The sequence below is a fragment of the Cupressus sempervirens genome, chromosome 6 (assembly GCF_028749045.1).
Source record: "Cupressus sempervirens isolate cs-2001-9-10 chromosome 6, ASM2874904v1, whole genome shotgun sequence".
NCBI classification, from domain to species: domain Eukaryota; kingdom Viridiplantae; phylum Streptophyta; class Pinopsida; order Cupressales; family Cupressaceae; genus Cupressus; species Cupressus sempervirens.
In genome coordinates, this window is record NC_143123.1 from 333,670,188 (window position 1) to 333,691,192 (window position 21,005).

A 21,005-nucleotide genomic window follows, 5' to 3' on the forward strand; every position below is an offset into this window, starting at 1 on the left:
AAGTTAGTGGCTTTTTTTTTGCTAATCAGTAAGTAATCGAGGTTAATTACCTTAATCAAGATTAGTGAGTAATATGCTTTTTAGAAGTTTGTTAGAAAGTCTTAAAATTTCCTAGCATTTGTTAAGTCCCTAATTAATCCTAAAGGCCTTAAAACATGGAATCTAAGTACCCAAGGGTTATGGGTATGGGTTGGCGGCATTTTCCACCCCATTAGCCCCTTTTGTTGACTTTTGTGGTCACTCAAAAAGTATATTTTTTCTTTAGTGCGAAAATTGAATGTTGATACCATGGGTTGAATGGCCTTAACTCCACTTAGAGGTTAACCTTAGGTTTAGTAGGTTAGAAGCCTCTAGAATGTTATGCAAGTAGGGGAATTTATTGCAATTGAGAGGTAGTTGAGTTAGGATCTTATTTAGAGGCATCTTGGAGAAGTTTTGGTTGTTACCCAATCTCTAGTTTTAGAGAGAAATTTTGAAGATTGAAGGAAGGAAAAGCTCATCTCAAATGTGTACATGTTTCCATAACCTTGTTGTGGAGGTAGGAGTTCTTCATCTCCTTTGTTCATGTTGTTCATGTTATTTCATGGTGTTTCATGCTTGGTCCATGCTTATGTTATTGTGGTTTTCATTGGAATGCTTGTATGTATGTTGGGTATGCTTGGTAGGGTTTGAATCATGTTTTCTTGAATGGTTTTCCCTCATGTTTTTGTTTGATTTTCGAAGAGATTTTGTGGATTGTTTTGACATTACTCACCCTTGGATAGGGAAGACGTGGCCATGTATGGGGGAAGGGCCTTAGTTGGACCTCAATAGTGTAGAGTCTCTTCTCATGGTGAGAAGAGGGAAAGAGGGTAGGGTGTTATGGGCCCCTACTTGTCATCACATATCATGTTTTAAAAATTTGAATTCTTGAAGTAAAGAAGGAATGAACATCCTTGTTGTATTGGCCTCGAAAGGGCATTTGTAGAAGAACGAAGGTTCTTGAGTTTTAGCCTTGAAAGGGCTATGTTATAGTATGGTGATCGACGTCTCCTATTGGGAAAATCCACCTCCCCCCTAGTCTGGTTCAATGTTGAACCTATTGTGCAAAAATGGGATGGGGATGCATGCTTGAACTGTTCCTTATATTATGTTATTTTACCTCCGAGTCAGTTTTCGTCTTCTCCATGATTCCCTTGATGCATTGAAGTTATTGAAAAGGATTCATTATTAAGGATCGAGAAGAGAATTCAAATTGTATTGTAATGTTATGTAAAAGTGTTTTTAAACTCTTTTTGTAGTGGCAAGGATGTCGAGTTTTCTTACTAGTTCTTTCCTGACAGAGCCTTGAACCAGGTTGATTAATAGAAGAGAAAAGATTGAGAAATCCTTTCTTATGAGATTTTCATTTTTCAGCTATGTATATGTTACTTAAAAATTTGATGTGATAATGTTTAAATGTCATGTGATATTCTTAAAAGTTGAATCTTGCAATCATCGATTCAATTTTAACTAAGGGCAATAAGGAGAAATTAAGTAATGCAAATTTGATACCAAACTATGTTAAGAAAACTTGAATATTTGAACAATAGAGTAGTTTGTATATTTGTAATTATTGGAAATAATAAAAGAAAAATAGCTCTACATGGATGGATTAACAAAACATTAAACTCTATGATGAATCCAATAGAAAAAAAATACCTCCACATTGGTTAAATAAATATATATAATGTACAATTCAATACTTACAAGGAAAATGGTAAATGGGTCTTACAAACAAAATTTTCAACCTGGAGCAAAAACAAGTCACTGCCTTTTGTATGAGGGAGATTTTTATTCTTTTTGGACAGAGTATATTCCTTAAAAAAAAAACCCTTTTGGAATTCCTTTATTAGAAATTGAATAAACAAAATAATATATTTATGTGCATCAAAAAAAGAGAGCTAATATCTAAAATATCCTAACTCACCTATAAAACTTTGAGCATAACTACCCCTTTTCCTAAAACCCATCTACCCTTTTCTCTCTTCAATACTCAACATAATGGTCGTAGCATACTTGGAGGGAAGTATTAAAGTTTGTTTAAATTAAATCTTACCCTTCCAAAAAAAAATTGGAAGGAGGCTTGATTGGATAACAAGCCATGTACTGCCACATACCATTTGGTAGACCTATTCCCTTGTTGTACACCTGACGCCATGTTGATTGAGGAGGACGTTGGAGTATGGTTTTAGCCTTGAATCAAGCTAGCATAACATTAATGCTTGGACTTTGGGTAAATCGGTTTTGTCAGCCCATTATTCCTTTGTCCCTTTGGTTGACATGAGATCACATGGGGAAGGGCATGAATTGTATTGGCTAGCACATGGGGCTGCTTTGGGCAGTGTGTGGCCACTTGGAGATAGGGTAGGGCCTAGGGTGATAGGAGGGAGTGGGTAGGTAGGATAGGGTAGTTGTTTATTTTATTAAAATTTTCAGCATTAAATAATTTTTTTGTTTTGGCTATGTAGTTTGTTTAGATGTTAAAAAAAAAAACTTAGTTTTAAATTTAGTTTTGTTATAATATAATTTATAGTTAATTTAAGTGTATAGGAGTTAATAAAGGTGAGTTTAATTTTTAGTTAGTTTTATATTTTAGTAATTTATTTTTATTATTAATTAATTAGTATATATATTTTTTTTAATATTAGTTACTAAGTCCTTGAAGATAGTTAGTTCTAGTTAAGATGTTTGTAGGATATGTTGTTAATCATATAAATTTTAGTGTTAGTTAAAGGATATTTAGTATATTTTCTTTGGGTAATTGATGTTAGATTTATAATAGTGTTAGATTTCATTTGAAAATTAATTAGCTTGTTATTGGTTCTATTATTTAGTTTAACCTAAGATTTATATGATTTATTGTTTGGTATTATGTTAATTATGGGGTAAGTATAAGGAGGATGAATTGACTTAAAATAATGTAGAATTATTGTTTATGATTTAATTAACTATATTGATTATATAATATTAGCTTGGATTTAACAGATGTTGTTATATTAGTTTTAATAAATATGTTAGTATTTACTTTTAGAGAAATAATTTGTTTTTAATTTAAAAGTTTAGTATAGACTTCAAATGTTAAGCAAATATTTGGATTAACCTAGAATGATTTATTAGTTGAATTTTGCAAGGGTTATTGAAAGGTAAATGAAATTTTTTATAACTATTTTAAAGTAAAGTAATAACGAAACAAAGATCAAAATCAAGTTAATAACGAATGCTCAATTTTTTTAACGATCTATTCATACCCATTGGTTATAAACTTTTATGAAATTGTCAAGACACTGTTAGGGGAAACATTTTGATTATCTTGCAATGTACATGTTTTTTTAAAACTAAGTTAAACATATCAACTTAGTGGGTTTAATTAATATTAACCTTAAAAATAAAATTAAAAAATTGTGTGTTTTTTTTTTGCTTGAATATGTGGGCATGACATTTCCCTGTTAAGAGCAACTTGGTTAAAGGACTTTAGAGAAAGGAGGTTTGAGATTCAAACCTCACAAATGACATTTTGGTATTAGAGCTCAGTTTCAACACTAGGAGCCTAACCCATTATGTTTCAACTTATGCAAAAACTTTAACCTTGTGAAGGATGCCTACAGTTATTCGCAATGGTTGCCAAAGAGCTAGGATACCTAGAGCTACATGTGTAGTAAAACCTAAGGTAGAGAAAGAGGTTAGGACAGCCACACCTAAATAGCCTTAGAAAATCAACCAAATAATTCATGTCATTCAAAAAACTTATTGGAGTAGTTCAATAGAAGCTACCACCCATAACCCCTCAACTAGAGCAATACGATGCAAAGGGATAGGGTGATCATGAGAAAGCATTAGATTGAGCCACCACCAATTATAGAACCATGAGCAATGGTGAGAGTACCTGGAGACATAGGAGATGAGATCAGGGAGTTTTCTTCTTATACCACTAATTTCTATAAAACCACCTTCCCACCTTTTCCATTAGGAAACCTTGGTATGGTTGCATCATTATTGAAATTGTGATTGATGTGAATTATTGTTGTTTTGGTATGTGAAGTTTATTATTGCGCTACTTGGCTAGATTTCTTGTTATGGACTCATTTTGTTTCAGGGACATGCCTTGTTTTAATTGGAGTTTATCGTTGTGGCCACACTTGTATTTTTTTTCCTTTAAATTTTTTATTTTTGTCCTTGGTTTTAAGTTATTTATGAGGCATTTTCCTATGAATGATGTTGACAAGTGTATTATACTGTGATTTATGAAATGGCCACACCAAAAAGGATTTGTGATAAACCATAGAGGAAACTAGAACACTATTAAATAGAATTTTTTTTAAAGATAAGAAGCTATCAGATAAGGTCCCCAAGTCACCATCCTCTCCTATACTGCAAATGTGAACTCATTCAACCACTATTAATACAGGGACAAATTGTCTCTTAATCTGATAAGACAATGGATGGACATCATGTTAAGGACCACAAGTAAGAGCATTGAAAAGTGATAGAATATTCAATAGGCATTTGAGCAGTTAAACTTAGGTTAGGTAAGGAGTTGTTTACTTATGTACACACATATATCTCTCATGGATGTTATGTGACCCTAAATTAGACAAACTATGCTAAGTTAAATTAATTCCTAGGATTAGGACTATGTCTCTAGTTGGTTGACTTGTAGGAGGAAGTCAAAGGAAAGGGGGGGAGGATGTAAAGCCTATTCTCTAGTATCTTATTATAAACCCTAAAATTTATGGATATGATAGAAAGCTAAAAAGTTAGGGATGTAAGGTGATATGTTATGGTCATATTATGTTGATAGCTTATTGAATCAAGGCTTGAGATGTCAAGGTACTAGCCTCAAAACTATGTAGAGGACTTCATAATATCTTATGCTCTATTAGGATGATTCAACACTCACCCTTGTGAGAGGAAATTGTTATTAGAATTGGGTAAGTGTCTGCACGGTATGATTAAGTATGATGTGTACTTAATGAGTCAATTATTGTGTGAGTAATGGGAAGATAAACCAATATGTGGATGTTCAAGTAGGATAGATTATATTGATTAATAAAATGTAATGGTTGTATCCGATGATTGATTTTGGACCTATGTTGACATGATTATGCAAGCATCCTAATTACCTCACAAAATTGGACATACACCTTATGATGTGTTATCTCATAATGATAATGAGATACTGTTAATAATTTCACTATATTTAATCGAATTGAAAAGATACTAGTGATGATGTTTACATTTTGGCAATTTTAACATGTGTTATGTGCTAGGACCTATTTTATATGCTTTGATGATTTAATAGTTATGGATTCAATAATTTATTACGATGATAGAAAATGGATTATGATGATATTTAGAATGTTAATTTGGTTATGTTAAGTAGAGATTATTTTCGATATGAATATTTTGATGTTTCAATGTTTTGAATATTTCATATGCAAATGATTAGAAAAGAAAGTTAATTGTGATAAGTGTATATGATAATTAATATGAATTATGCAATATTAAAATGTAATGCACCTATATAAAATGTATTTTTATATTATTTTCATTTGAACTACTGATGCTCGAGTTTAGTGTGCAAGGAATTGAACCATGGAAACTAATTAGGGAAAAAAGGTTTAAACTTATGTGAACATGGTATAGCCAAGGTGAATCTTTGGAAGATTCAAAACCTCATTTTTATGTGACTATTTTGTAAATGTGAGTTTTCATGTGTGTGATAAATTTAAATACATGAGTAATTAGGAACATGTCATTGTGATGTGTAATGTGCTTTAATGTATCACTTGACACGTGTAATTGTCCATGTGTAGATGACATCACTTAGGGTTTTGAGAATGAGGTCACTTAACCTAAACCTAATCCTCATTTTATACTTAAGAAAACCCACTTGGGAGAGTGTTAGGATTTTAGAGGGACCAAATGTGGTCCCAAACTGCTATTTTTGTGAAAATAAGTCACCCACATGATAGTATAACATGTTAAGAGTCTAAATTTAACCATTTAAGTGCCTAGCTAACTTAGGAGACCCATTAAACAATGCATTTTTGAACCAATTCGAAAACAGAGTTACCCCCACATTTACACTTAGTCAAGGTTACATTTTTGTTAGGGAAAAGAGTGTAAGAGATAGTGGGCTTGATGTTTTTGCTAAAAGTGTGATAGTTGGTGGGATAGTGGATGAGCTTTTTCAAAGGGCTTGTGACAAAGTAGTAGAGTGTTCACCCACTCTCTAAGTTTAAAGACAATTAGGGTTTTGAGGGAGGAAGGAGAAGGGGGCTCTGCATCAACTATCATTTTCCTTTAGCTTGGACCAAGGTTGGTGCCCATGCCATAAACTCCATTGAAGCTTGAAAATGGTGTTGAATATTTGTTCATATAGTAGTGTAAATATGTTGTGTGTATTGTGTAAATTTGTTGTGATGTGTTATTGTTTGATTTACCTTCTTCTCGTTTTCCTTGTTTCTTTTGCAGCAAATTTTGTTTTAGGGTGTGAAGGCTTAACTCATCCTTGGGAGGGAAGAGAAGCCTTGGGTGAAGGGCTTAGTTGGGCTCTACATTGTAGTTGAGAAAATCTCTTTTGGAAGGGAGATAGTTTTCATGGAGTATGGGCTCCATTGAAGCCATATGCCTTTTATTGTATTAGTATGGGAGGTATAAGTGAAACGGTGTAGAGAGGAACAAGTTATGAATAAGCTTTGTTGAGGCATGTTGCAATTGCAAAAAAATTTGTTTCATGTGGATATGGCATTCTCCTCTTTAGAGAGCCCACCTTCACCCAATGTTCATGATTCCATATGAGAATCATTTTGAAAGCCTTGGATGGGTTGTGAAGTATTCTATTGTGTTTGTTTCATGCATTAGTGAGTTTGAATGTTGAAAATCGTTTGAGCCTTATTTCCCCTAGCTCGATTGGTGGCCTCATAGAGGCCTAGAATGGGAGGTGAGCTTCAATGGTTCTTGTTTGAGCATTATGCAGGTTTTGTGCTCATTGGATCCAAAGAAGAAGCTAGAGTTCCCCTATGTATTGACGCAACAAGGGGGTGATCGCAAGAAGTTGGGTCGCAATTCTGCAGAAGTCAAATCCATGGGATTGTACTTCTCAGAAAAGAAAAATCGGCTACCCATTTCTAAAATCAAGCTTCGAGCACCTAAGCTGAAATTAAAAAATTGGGAACCCGATATTTAAAAGTGGATCGGGTGCCCGAGCCGCTCAAATATCAAGCGCCTGATTGCTTTTAGAATCGGGTACCTAATTTGAAAGACTTTATTAAACCCATTTTTTTGGCATTTTAGAAGTCATTTTCATGACTTCAAAAATGAGAGCCTGATTACAGACGCATACGGGAGCCCGATTTTTAGCCCTACCGACCACCCCCCTGCTGCTAGTTTTCGATATAATAGGTATTTTAATATGTTTTGTACTATTTTACTTCTTCTTTTTTTTTTCAATTTTAAATTTTATATGTATGTTAATTTATTGTTTTTTTTTCAGTTTTAATACACCTAAAATTGTAAATTTACATTGTTAATGAGTAGATGTTTAAATTTTTGTATCTGTTAATTAAAATATAGTTTCGTAAATGTTTATTTAAAAAATTATTATTTTAGATGTTTTGAAATGTATTTAATTTATGTATTTATTACAATGTTGAATGATTAGATTAGACGTAAATTCATTGTTTAAACATGTAATTACAAATAAATATAACCTCGACCTAGAACCATATAACCTTGACCTTGTTTAAACTATAACCTCGACCTAAATTCATTGTTTAAACTATAATCTCAACCTAACCATATAGTTATGTACAATAAAACCCTAAACATATATAACTAAGTACTTAATCACATAACACCCTGCCAAGGGATCCAAACAAAAAACTTAGTATTTAAAATGATTTTACTTAAATTGTATTGTACTTTATTTCATGGATTGAAAATGAATGATGTAAACTATTTTATAAATGTATATTCTTTCAGCCTTTCATACCCTGTGACATGTACAATGGATGATTGTGCATTCTGAATTAATTTGCCAAGTGGCATTCAGAATAAATGTATATATTATTTAAATGGATTGAACTAAAGTAGTTAATATTCTTTCATGTGGATGTGTTATTTATTTTACTTTTAGTACTAATAATTATTTAAAAGTGAAATGTAAATGTGCTCATTAAGGAATGCAATCTCTTATGTTTTTTATAAATGTAAATTATTGTATGTATGTTATTGCTTGCTTAGTAAAACTTTTGATTAGTTCTTTGGATCCCTTGGCTGGGCATCATTTAGGATTAACTATAATGTCACTTTGTATTGAATTTAACTCTAATCATAACCCTTACTATCATCTTAACCTTAATCTTAATTTGCTAAACCTACACCAGGTAATATATAAATAATTAAATAACTTTCCTATCTTACCTTAAGTACTAATTTTATAAATGTCAAACCCTAAAATTGTAACCTTATTTATGATAAACTAAATTATCCTAGAGGAGCATCATATCTACATCTACATGTCATGTACATGTGAATCTAAAAACATTTGTACATATCTAATTACATCATTTATTGCATAGGAAGGATTTAAAATTTTCATTATATATATTATCCATGCATATCATATCAAAAGAATCATATAGAGATATGTCATTTACGACATGTCCATCATAGATAATCAAGAAGGGTACTTAGGTAAATTTATATATATAACACTATATATTATAAGAAAAGAAAAACACCATATATAGGAGCATCTCATGTACATAAACTAAAAATATTTACCATGACACATGTAATGAGATCAAATAATATTTGTAAGATTCATCGCATATACTATTAATGTATAGGGGTGATATAATCAAAATATCAAAAAATGAGTGATATCAAAGCATTATATCTTAATATTTAACACTAAAATAAACTAACCCTTGGGTAACCCTAAACCAAATTGAATATATCAAACTAGATTGAAAGGTAACCCTAGCCCTTAACTAATTAATATTGTACTTATAAACCAAATTGAATTAAACCATGATCATAAACCTAATTATATATCCCAACTTAATAGTACAAACCTTGAATCCTTTCCCCAACCATTAACCAAATTGAACCGTTACCCTAAGATTGAACCAAGTTAAACATTGACCTTAAGACTAAACCAAATCACCCTAAACTAGAACTCAATAATATAGTCAACACTTTAAAACAAAATTCAAACCTAACTTTTTTGAATTAATGTTGGTTTTTAATCTAAAAGCTCTAACTATAATTCTATATCTAAAACCAAATTTAGCACTTTAAAACTTAATTCAATTTATTACCTCTTGTCCTAATTGAAACCTAAGCATGTAAATCTAATCAAACAGTAAACTAAATTGAACCCTAATCCTAAAACTAATTAAACATTGATATCAAGGTCTCAAAATGATACATCATAAAAAAAATTAGAAGAGACTTGAACGAATCAGGCATCTAATTAAGTAACCCTCCCTCACCATCAAGAGGTGGAGGTGGAACATCAGTGTGAGTAGGAGCCCGGACTACACCCTTGGATGCCTAAGAATATATCTAAAGAAGTGAATAACTTGTCTTTCCACTAGATGCCTAAACCTTTATATCCTAAGTGAGTATTCATTATGTAATATCTAATTAGGAGGGTATTGAAGCACTCTAACACCCCAATCCCTAACTAGATAATTATTTTAGGGTGGACTAATTTCTATTTATCTTAGGTTGGAATTGCCTAAATTTTTTTTTTGGAGACTGGAGATTCCCCTATTTGTTTCCTATTTCCTTGTATGGGTAGCCTAAATGTTTATTGCCTTTGTAGAATGGAAGGCCACATAAGAAAATATTGGCTTGTTCTATAAAAAGAAATACCCACCCCCTAGTGATGTATAGTAAGATATTTTTCCTAATTTTACTATCAATTTTTTTGGTTAGAAGATGATGATAGAAAAATGATTTAGAAGATAGGGATAAAATGAGAACCATCATTCCTAATGAAGATGCATTATTCCTTGATAAACCCATTTCTATCATAAATCAGGTCCTCCATCCAAAAAAATAGTAATGAGAAATCCCTAGGTCAAGTAATCAATGGAGGGCTCATAAAATTGATCAAGTGATCAATGGAGGGCTCATAAAATCCCTAGGTCAAGTAATCAATGGAGGGCTCATAAAATTGATCCCCAAGGGGAGATAAGAATCTCATTAAAAATTAGAGACAGGACACTCCTAAATACATATCATACAAAATTCTTGCCAAGGTCTTAGCCTCTAGATTAGAAGATATCCTACCCAAGATCATTAACCCTACACAAAAGTGTTTTGTTAAGGATATTTATACATACTGGAGAACTTGATAACCTATTGGAAGACTTTGGATTGGGAAACGTTTCCAAGATAGAGTGTAGGCATGCTCAAGTAATTGATTATGAAAATGTCTACAAAAGGGTGGAATGGAGTTTCAGTATGATGATGTTGTAAGCCCAAGATTCCTTCCAATATTATATCAAATGGTGTCCTCTCTTATGATTGGTGTCAAGGTTTTAGTAAAGAAATTAATGGGGTTAGATCATAATTTTTAGGACTCTCTAGATCAATTATGAAAGGGTGTCTTCTTGCATCCTCTTTATTTTTTATTGTTGTTGACTCATTACATTATCTCCTTAGAGATAACTAGTTGTCTCTAAAAGTTAGAGGATCTACTCTCCAAATAATTAATATGTATCTAACGTATATTTTGTTGATAATATTTTTATTCTTTTTAAGCTAGAAGAGTGCAACACGAGTCATTTAATGATCAAATTGGACCTCTTTTCTTTGTATCGGGTAGTAAGATTTATGTCTCTACATCTATCTTATTGGGGCTAAATATTGAGTCCCCTACCTTGTGTAGTAAATATGGTATTGGATGGAGATGTCATAATTAAGTGGTTAGGTACCTAGGGATTCCATTTGTAGTAAACCCTAACATATAAATGAAATGTGTCTTTATATCAACAAGAAAATCTTTGGAAAACTCAACAACTAGAACTCTAATTATCTCACTTTGGTTGGTAGAATTCAAGTATTATAAAAGATTCTCTCCTCATATTGGGTGTACTTCTCTTCTTCCTACTTATTTTATTTAAATCAGTTTGGTCTTCTATATAAATCTATTAGGAACATTTTGTGGTCACATGGAAAAGGAAATATGAAGAATCGTGCTACCAAGAGTAGTTCACATAAAGAAAGGAGATTAGTAAGTTGGAGTGAAAACTTTAAGAAAGTTCAAGGGATTACTCTGGCAATAAAATGGATAGCCAAAGCTTCATAAGGTAATGAATTATGGATTATGATTAGAATTAGGATTATTATATGGTTAGGGATAGGGTTCACATGTATTAGTTCATTACCTGACATGATCTACACTTATAGTTTGCATTAAAAAGCGGATAATATTTAGGATTCAAACTATAATCATAAATAATTTTTAATCAAATCATAATTATATCTCTAAGCTTTCATTCTAATTGTAACCTTAACTCTCATCCTAACGCCATCTATTATATATCCTATAAACAATAGGACCATAATAAATATCTAAAACCTAAATAGAATTCTAACTAAAACCATAATCCTAGGTAAGTTCCCTAACATTAAAGGACCATAATCATTATAATAATCTTCAGCTTAGCCATCATGAAAACCATTAACATAACAAAATTTTAAACCATAACCTTGCTATAATCTTAACTTTGTTTCATCTTGAGATGAACATATAATCCATAATGAGTTCATACAATCCCCCAGTGTCACAAAATAAGTGTACATGAAAGAAAAATTAGCTTGGTGGCTCCTGTTTTAAGACAAGATACCTTTAACTAACCTAGATATAGTTTTTTGGAGTATTATTTTATGATTAGACTATAAAATATGGTATTTAATGTTTAATTTGACTTAAGTGTTTAACTTAATTTATTTAATTGATATGATTTTAATAAAGATATGCGCATTTATATAGATCTAGTTGATAAATTTTAGATTTAAAATTTATTAAATAGTAATTTTGTCATGTTTTATGTTGTGATGTATTTTTGTCATGTTTTATGTTTTATGTTGTTTAAACATATATGCAAATTATATTTGATGGACCCACCACCACCACCCCCTCCCCCTCCCATACCCCTGCCTCCGCCCCCTCCATCTTCACCTCCACCTCCACCCACACCTCCACCACCCAGCACATATGAGCTCCTTGAGACCATGAGGCATAACCTCAATAACCTCATGTGTGATATAGAGGCTATCCGACATGAGAGGCATCCCCCCTCACCTACTACGTCTTACAGATAGCATGCAAGGCGTGATTGACTCCATCCATCATTTTGATTTAGACATTGATTCATTTAGATTGTGGAGGGAAAGCATGTGTGCCTTCTACTCTAATGGCTTATCATACAGATAGGTTTATAACCTGCATATAGGTAAAGGAAATTTTAAACATTATTTTGTAAACCCTAAGATGGGTGAAGAAATTAATGAGAAGAAGCCTTGCATTTCCATTAGGTGGTGTACACATCCACGTATAGCAGCACATTTTTGGGAGTGGTGGTGGATGGTATTTGACCATCCACCACACGCTAACCATGAGGTGCCCATGCACTTCCTTAGGAATTTATGGGTTGAGTTTGAGTTGGGTTTGAAACCCAACTATTTTCATATGAAAGCATTTCAGGGGGTTGGTAGAGGGATGCCTTAGGATAGGCCTAGGACAAAGCTAAGCGATAGAACAAGAAATCGCAGGCAAGCTAAGCCCCTTGTACCTCTCCCTACGCCTATTGTACTTGCTCCTCACCATCATTGAGCAGTTTCATCTACTCTTACCTGTTTGTGTGCCCTTTCGAGCAATTTAATACAGTAGTGGATGCAGGCAGTACATGCTCCTCTACTTGGACATCTTTGTACTAGCTGTGGAGGTATATGCACAGGCCCCCAGAGCGATCCTAATGCAGCACACGATGGCAATTATGCTAAGGGTGTAGATTTTGATGATGATGTATACGCTGCCCATGGTGATGGTAGTGACGAGATAGACGTGTCATCATTTTTTGACCTCATGCAACAGGGAGAGCCTGGAGAGAGTCAAGAGCAGCAGGTAAAATTTTGATTTTAATATAAATATAAAGTACACATAATTATTTACTTTCTACATACATGTGTAATTGTATTAACCATATTAATTTGTACTTTTGAAATAACAGAGGATGGATGATATTGTTCCTCCTAGGAGGCAATATACTCTTTTTCTGAGACCTACAGACATTGGCATCCCTTATATGGTATGCACTTTGAATTACACTGTAAAAATGTACATTCAAAATCAAATTTAATAACATGTGCTCATATGTTCTTTTTATCTGATTTTGTAGGGATTGTTTGCATCTACATAGATTGATGTTAGTACAGGTCCTACTCTAGTTACCACTGAGGCACAACCTCAAATACATGTGGTATGAACTTTTGATTGAAGACAAATAATTTTTATTATTTTTATGTATTTACATTATTATTAACTTATAATCTAAACAATTTTGACTCACGTGTATATGTATTTTATGTGTTTTGAATTTACGAACAGGAGCTATATCATACTCATCCATATAGGCCTCGGTATAGTCTATTTTCGACTCCATCTTATGATTATTATGCTAGCATACCTATAGACACATCTGTGACATTGGCTACCACTCAAGTATGATATATATACACATGTTAAATTTATAGTGTATAAAAAATGTAGTGTACAAATTATGTACTTTGTAATTATTCATGTATATTTAATTTTGACTAAACATTTATGTATCCATAATTTTAGGACTATGTCACCATGAGTGTTGCTAAGAGCATAGGAATTAGCCAGATGGAGGTACCTACATCATCATTTGAGGTCAGTATTGTGATTTATGTACATAATGTATAGCTCATTATGCTCTAAAATCAAATTTTAAAAATGTATGCATTGTAAATTACATGACCTCACCATTGTTGCATTTGGTAGTTTTGACAGTGCACCTCCTCTCATTACTAAGGGACACCCATCTCATGTGGTATTTATTTTATTATGTAGTGAATATTTAATTTATTTGCAAACTAGATTTTGAGACCCATTTCAATTAAGCATGTACATGATGAGACCTGCCTCATGTTAAACAGGGTGATCCATCTACCTCACAGGGTGTTTGACATGACGAGACGACTTATAGTACACATGATGATCCATATGAGTCCTCTTCACATGGAGTAAAGAGGACATTCGATCAGATAGATTAGGTCTTGTTGGCACCTATAGATTGTGTTTTTATGATGTATATTGTTTATGATGTATACACTTTGTGTTAGGACAATTAAAACTGTATGTTAGACCATGTATTTTTTCACTTCATAGATCATGTTATGATGAATGTTAGACCATGTACTATTTTTTTACGACTTCTTATCATGCTTGTGTATGTAGTATATATTATTATGTTTCATCATGTTTTAAGTATATTCAAACCATTTTCTTTATTCTGACATATTTTATTCATGAACATATGACACATTTTGTAAGTATATATGCAAGATGAAAAATAATTTTAACTATCTATAGAGCATTATTGGATAAATATCACATCAAATTTATGCATTGAGATTCATACAAATAAAATTGACCTACTAGATTAAAAAATGTATTGATAACATACCTAACAATGTATCATACATGATCTTAATGTGTTGTTTGGTAATGTAAGACTCATTATCATCTAACAATACCTATTATGTGTTGGTAAACATATGAATACCTATCATAACTTATAACAGACATAATGACCTATTAGGACTCCTATGTCCCCTTAAGACACTCATGTATGGATAACGTACCTAACAATGTATCATAAGTGATATTAATGTGTTGTTTGGTAATGTAAGAGTCATTATTACCTAATAAGACCTATTATGTGGTACTAAACATATGAAAACCTATCATAACCTATAACAAACATAATGACCTACTAGGACTCCTATGTCCCCTTAAGACACACATGTATGGATAACATACCCGACAATGTATCATAAGTGATCTTAATGTGTTGTTTGGTAACGTAAGACTCATTATCACCTAATAAGACCTATTATGTGCTAGTAAACATATGAATACCTATCATAACTTATAATAGACATAATGACCTATTAGGATACCTATGTCCCCTTAAGACACACATGTATGGATAACGTACCTAACAATGTATCATAAGTGATCTTAATGTGTTGTTTGGTAATGTAAGACTCATTATCACCTAATAAGACCTATTATGTGCTAGTAAACATATGAATACCTATCATAACTTATAACAGACATAGTGACCTATTAGGACTCCTATGTCCCCTTAAGACACACATGTATGGTAACGTACCTAACAATCTATCATAAGTGATATTAATGTGTTGTTTGGTAATGTAAGAGTCATTATTACCTAATAAGACCTATTATGTGGTAGTAAACATATGAATACCTATCATAATCTATAACAGACATAATGACCTATTAGGACTCCTATGTCCCCTTAAGACACACATGTATGGATAACGTACCTAACAATGTATCATAAGTGATCTTAATGTGTTGTTTGGTAATGTAAGACTCATTATCACCTAATAATACCTATTATGTGCTAGTAAACATATTAAGACTTATTAAAATGTATAGAAATTATTATGACCTATTAGGACTCCCATGTCCCCTTAAGACACACATGTATGGCTAACAGACCTAACAATGTATCATAAGTGATCTTAATGTGTTGTTTGGTAATGTAAGATATAATCAATACAATGAATACAATGAGTAATGATCTAACATATAATCAATACAATGAGTAATGATCTTTAAATTATCATGTACAAGTGACTTGTTTTTAATATTACAATCAATAGTAATTTGAAACTTCAAGCAAACATTAATTTAAACATGCTTGAATGTAAAAGTAATGGAACAAAATAGGAGGTCATTACTTAAATTGACAATTAATTTATAATTTATCAAGCGCATACCTTTAACTTTCAAATAGAAGTAAACTCTCATTTTTGAATTAGTTTGTACAACATATTTCACAATATATGTAAGACAATGCCAATGATATATTTATAGTTTAGTGAACTCAAAACATAAAATTGGTTCAACACATCTCTTCAAATGAGGTCCTGTAAAATAAAATTGTAAAACAAAAACACATGTTAATAAAAGCATAAATTAATATTCAAGGTATCTGAACTATGTAAATATGTGTAATTTGTATGTACTTACTATGTGAAATTGCACAAGATGTTGATGTTCGATCCACTTTAACATTTAAATTTGCATAAATTGTAATTGAGACTTGAATAAGAGGTATATAAGTTCTCTAAATTGGTATTGACAACACAAACATACATATAATTAAATTATATAAGTACACACACACACACACACACACACACACACACACGCACGCACGCACGCACGCACGCACGCACGCACGCACACACACACACACATAATACAATAACAAAAAAACTTACATGTGTTTGATTTAAATGTAGTCATCCAACTGTACCATCTACATCCTCTCTTTTTTGCAATGCATCTATGATTGTCTCGTGCTCATCCATTGAAATTGTCCATAATACCTTTTGACAGGTCTCCCTTTGTATCTTTCTAATTTGATAATTGTTGCCACAACCAAATGAGAATAGTGTAAAATCTTCTTTTCGGTTTGGTAGTCTTCAAATGCTCGAAAACCATTTCTTCTTGTTAGGTATCTACGTAGGCAGGTGCCAGCTACAATGACAGACCTAATTGGATACTCAAAACCATCATCGTTTACTTGATGACATGTCAATTTTTTCTTAGGTTCCACACATCTAGCTAGCCAATACTCAGTCTGTTCATCATTATCACTAGGTGCAATAACAACATAAACATGTCCTACAAGATAAGATAAAGTATAGAAACACTTTAATCACATGAGTGTACATATGCAAATTATATAAATTGAAGCATGAGATCACAAAAAAATCTAATTAAATTGTGCATACCAGGTTCTATGAGGTCTGAAATATGATCATAGTCTTCTGATGCAAAAGTAACATTCTGGCCTTCATTTACTATATCATCTTCAAAATGTGTGTCAGTAGGTGCTAATGATATTTGTTTCCAATCTTCAACCCATTCTATATTCTCACATTCTTCCCATTCACCTACAAGACAAAATTGACAAAAACAAGCAAGCTCCCTAGTCCATATAGTCCAAGTGTTAGAATCTGAACTCCTAAATGAATGCCATTTAACTGACCCACTAATTGTATCACAGTCATATCTTGAAGGGATATTATTTTCTTCAACTAGGTAGAAGAAACATTTGATCGTAGAGTTCTAACTTGATCCCATGTATAAATATTTGTTACACATTCGACAATCTCATGTGCATTTTTGAATTTAGCTTTTTCCTCAAATTTTAATTGCTCTCTACTAAGGGCTCTCTTCACGCATGCACTAGCACCATCATGTTCTCTTTTACCATGTCCAACCTCAAAAAAACTCCACACATGTTGGATGTTAGTTTGCCTATGTGTCCTACTCAACCAATAGAACATTCTAGCATTCTTGAATTGTCCTGTACAATTATTTGACCATATCCAATGTTGTGTCATTTGAATTTGTCTCTCTTTTAAATTATCATAAAAGACCTTGCAACAATATTGGACAAACTTAGATGAATGGAGTTTATTATCACTTATATAAAAATGGTACTCTCTCAATATTTTTTTGATCCTCCTCTGTACTATCAGGTGCATGCCTATAAACTATATGAACATAAATTGGTACTTGCATTGAATTGTAATATTGTGGTTGTACCTCTTCTTATGGTACAAGCGTGTAGTTCTCTGCAAAGTCAACAACTGAAAGTATAGTACCAATTGGAAATGTATTCTTACATATGCAAAATTTTCCATCAAGCCATCTAGAATATTGAGAGTGTTTAACATATTTTGGTATGATCACACTCTTAAACTCATCCATAAATGCATGACAACTAACTTTATCTGTAACTAGATCACACCTTCTTCCAATCTTCCCATCCTTCAATGGATATTCAATATTTTTGAATCTTTTTACCTCAACTAATTATTGTCCAAAAGTAGTCAAAGCATTTTCATGCAAACATTCATCTAACAAAGCAAGATTGCTGCACATATCACATGTACTAGAAAGACATGCATTGAAAAGAAAGTATTGATCATTAGGTGGCTTACAAAACAAACCTGATATGAAATCTTTTATAGTTTGAGGTGGTATTTTTATACCACATTCCTGCAACATTTCTTTACTATTCATGGTACCACATATAGATCGAAATACATCATAATGGTAACGAAATTGAATATGAGTTTTACAACAACATGTGATTCTTTCCTTGTTAATCTTTACATACCATGGTTTACACTTTTCAAAAGATCTTTGACTAATGGTAATATTTAATACCTTACCATCTACAAATTTTTTAAACAATTCAGTTTGAGTTAAGTCCAAAAGGTGGTTAGGATGTGGATCACATATTTTTGACCCAATTCTCAATTTAAGAGCATCTCTTGAATTAGGTGATACTCTTATATTATCATGCCAAAAAATTTCAATCAAACTTTTGACTTCACTAGTAAGTTTCATATCACATCTTGGGAGTCTACCACTAGAAGTCCATAAAATATTTGCTAGATCACATTCAAAGTTAACCCTTCTCTTTACAGCTCTTTCTAAAGTCTTACGATTCACATTAAGATATCCACTTATGTTGCTAATCAATCTTTTGTCAAATGTTGATTTGTTAACTAAAGCTATTGTTATTGCTCATCGTGCTACATTCTTATATTTAGACCGACTTCTCTTTTCAATAACATGAAAGGCATTAGCAATAGTGGATACAACTTGTTTTAAAGACTCATTTTTATTCTTGAGTTTTGCATACATTCCAAACCTTCTCATTACTTTTCACATTTTAGACATTTTAATTAGTTGCAACATTAGCTAACATTGAAACCCAAATTTCTTATTATAAAAAAAATGCCTATACAATCTATTAGCATGTGTCCTAATTTGTCTCCATGAAACCAATCCCTCAAGATTATCTAACACATTATTAGGAATATGAAAATTATGTTCAGACACTTTACTATCATACTGACATGTTTGTTCAGTAGTTGGTGTTTCTATGTCTACATTCATGCAAATTTTATTTTCAGACACTACTAGTTTCACTGTTATTTGGGATTTGAATATCATTTTCAAATTTTCTTGGTATTTCTTTCAGGGCATGCATTTCAATTGGAGTTTTTTGTGCATGATCATTTGACAATTACTTCTCATGAAGAAAATTTAAATCATTTAAATCGTAACTTGCTTCTAAGAAATCACCAATTTCATTACGAGAGAAAATTCGAAGGTTTGGAGACACACCTGTATTGAATGCATGATTAGAATGTGCACCTCAATTTTCTTGTTTTGGGTTCTCTTCTTTGACCTCTTCATCCATCGTGATATCCTCAATGTCTTTCTCCTTTGAAACATTGTTCAAGTCTCTAATTCTCTTTCTTCTCTCTCGTTGACGTTGTGCTTCATTCTCTTTATTTGCTGAAATCTCCTCATCTATCAGAACTTTTGCTTTCTTCTTTCTTCATTGTTTTGATCCCATGTTTGCACCAATTTTGAATTTGAATCAGTAGCTTGCAAATTGTATAAGAGGACAAGAAAATAGAATAAGCATGACATAATTCATTGTTGCAGATCGAAACTGTTATTCAATCATTTCAATCATTGGAACTCGATCTGTGGGGCAGCTTTTGGGGCCCAACGGGTACATTAAAAATGGGTACCTGATTACTTTAAAATCGGGTACCCATTCTTTAAAAATTGGGTACCCATTTATAAATTGGGTACTTGATTTTAAAAAGAATTGGGTACCCAATTTATAAGCAATCAGGTACAACGGTTGAAAGCAATCGAGCACCCAATTTTTGAATTACAAATCGGGTGTCCAATTCTTGATACATGAGAAAGAATTTGGTATGGCACCCGACTTTTGCATTGGGTTTTGCCTTAGGGAAAGACATGGCATAGGCTTGGTCCCACCAAGCCATGCCTTTATGATCTTTTTTTTTTCTAAGGCATTTAATCAACAATTTTTGGTATTGTCGTAATTTTTTTATAGTCGTCCCCATTGAATTTTTTGATGAGACAAAAACCCATTATAGGTCTTACTGTTCTGATTCCAAAAATGTAAATTTTATAGTGTTATTAGTTTATTTACTTATTTTCCATTATTTATTAATCAAAACTATCTCCTAAACATTAAAAAGTGACATTCACTAAAACTTTAATAACTTTTTTATTTTATAATTTTTCTTAAATTAATTTATATGTCATCAATCTACATACAATTCTTTTGATGTTAAAAAAAAAATTGAAAAAAGTGAGATTTTGATCAAATTATGCGGTCCATACACGAGAGGTTTTTTAATTTACCTTTATAGCCAAATAATAATTAATAATAATAAAATTATTCAATAAAAAATTAAGAAAAAATATTGTCATCAATCTTAGGTTAGGTAACTCTCTTTAAAAGGATTTGCAAAAAATTATTTATTTGTGTCAAATTATGTTGTTCGTACACGAGCATGGTATGATCCTGAAATAGGCATTTTGAAAAAGTGGTTTTTAAAGATCTATACCAAAAAAAAATCTATCATATGGGTACACAAATAAATTACATATTCAAAAAATAGATTCCGAACACTAAAAAAAGTATTTCTGGAGTTTTTTTATATTCAATCTCTAAATACCTCAAATTTTGACATCAATTGACACAAAATTTCAAAAACAGGAAAAACACTTCCACTTTTTGGCCAAAAGTGAGACCCAA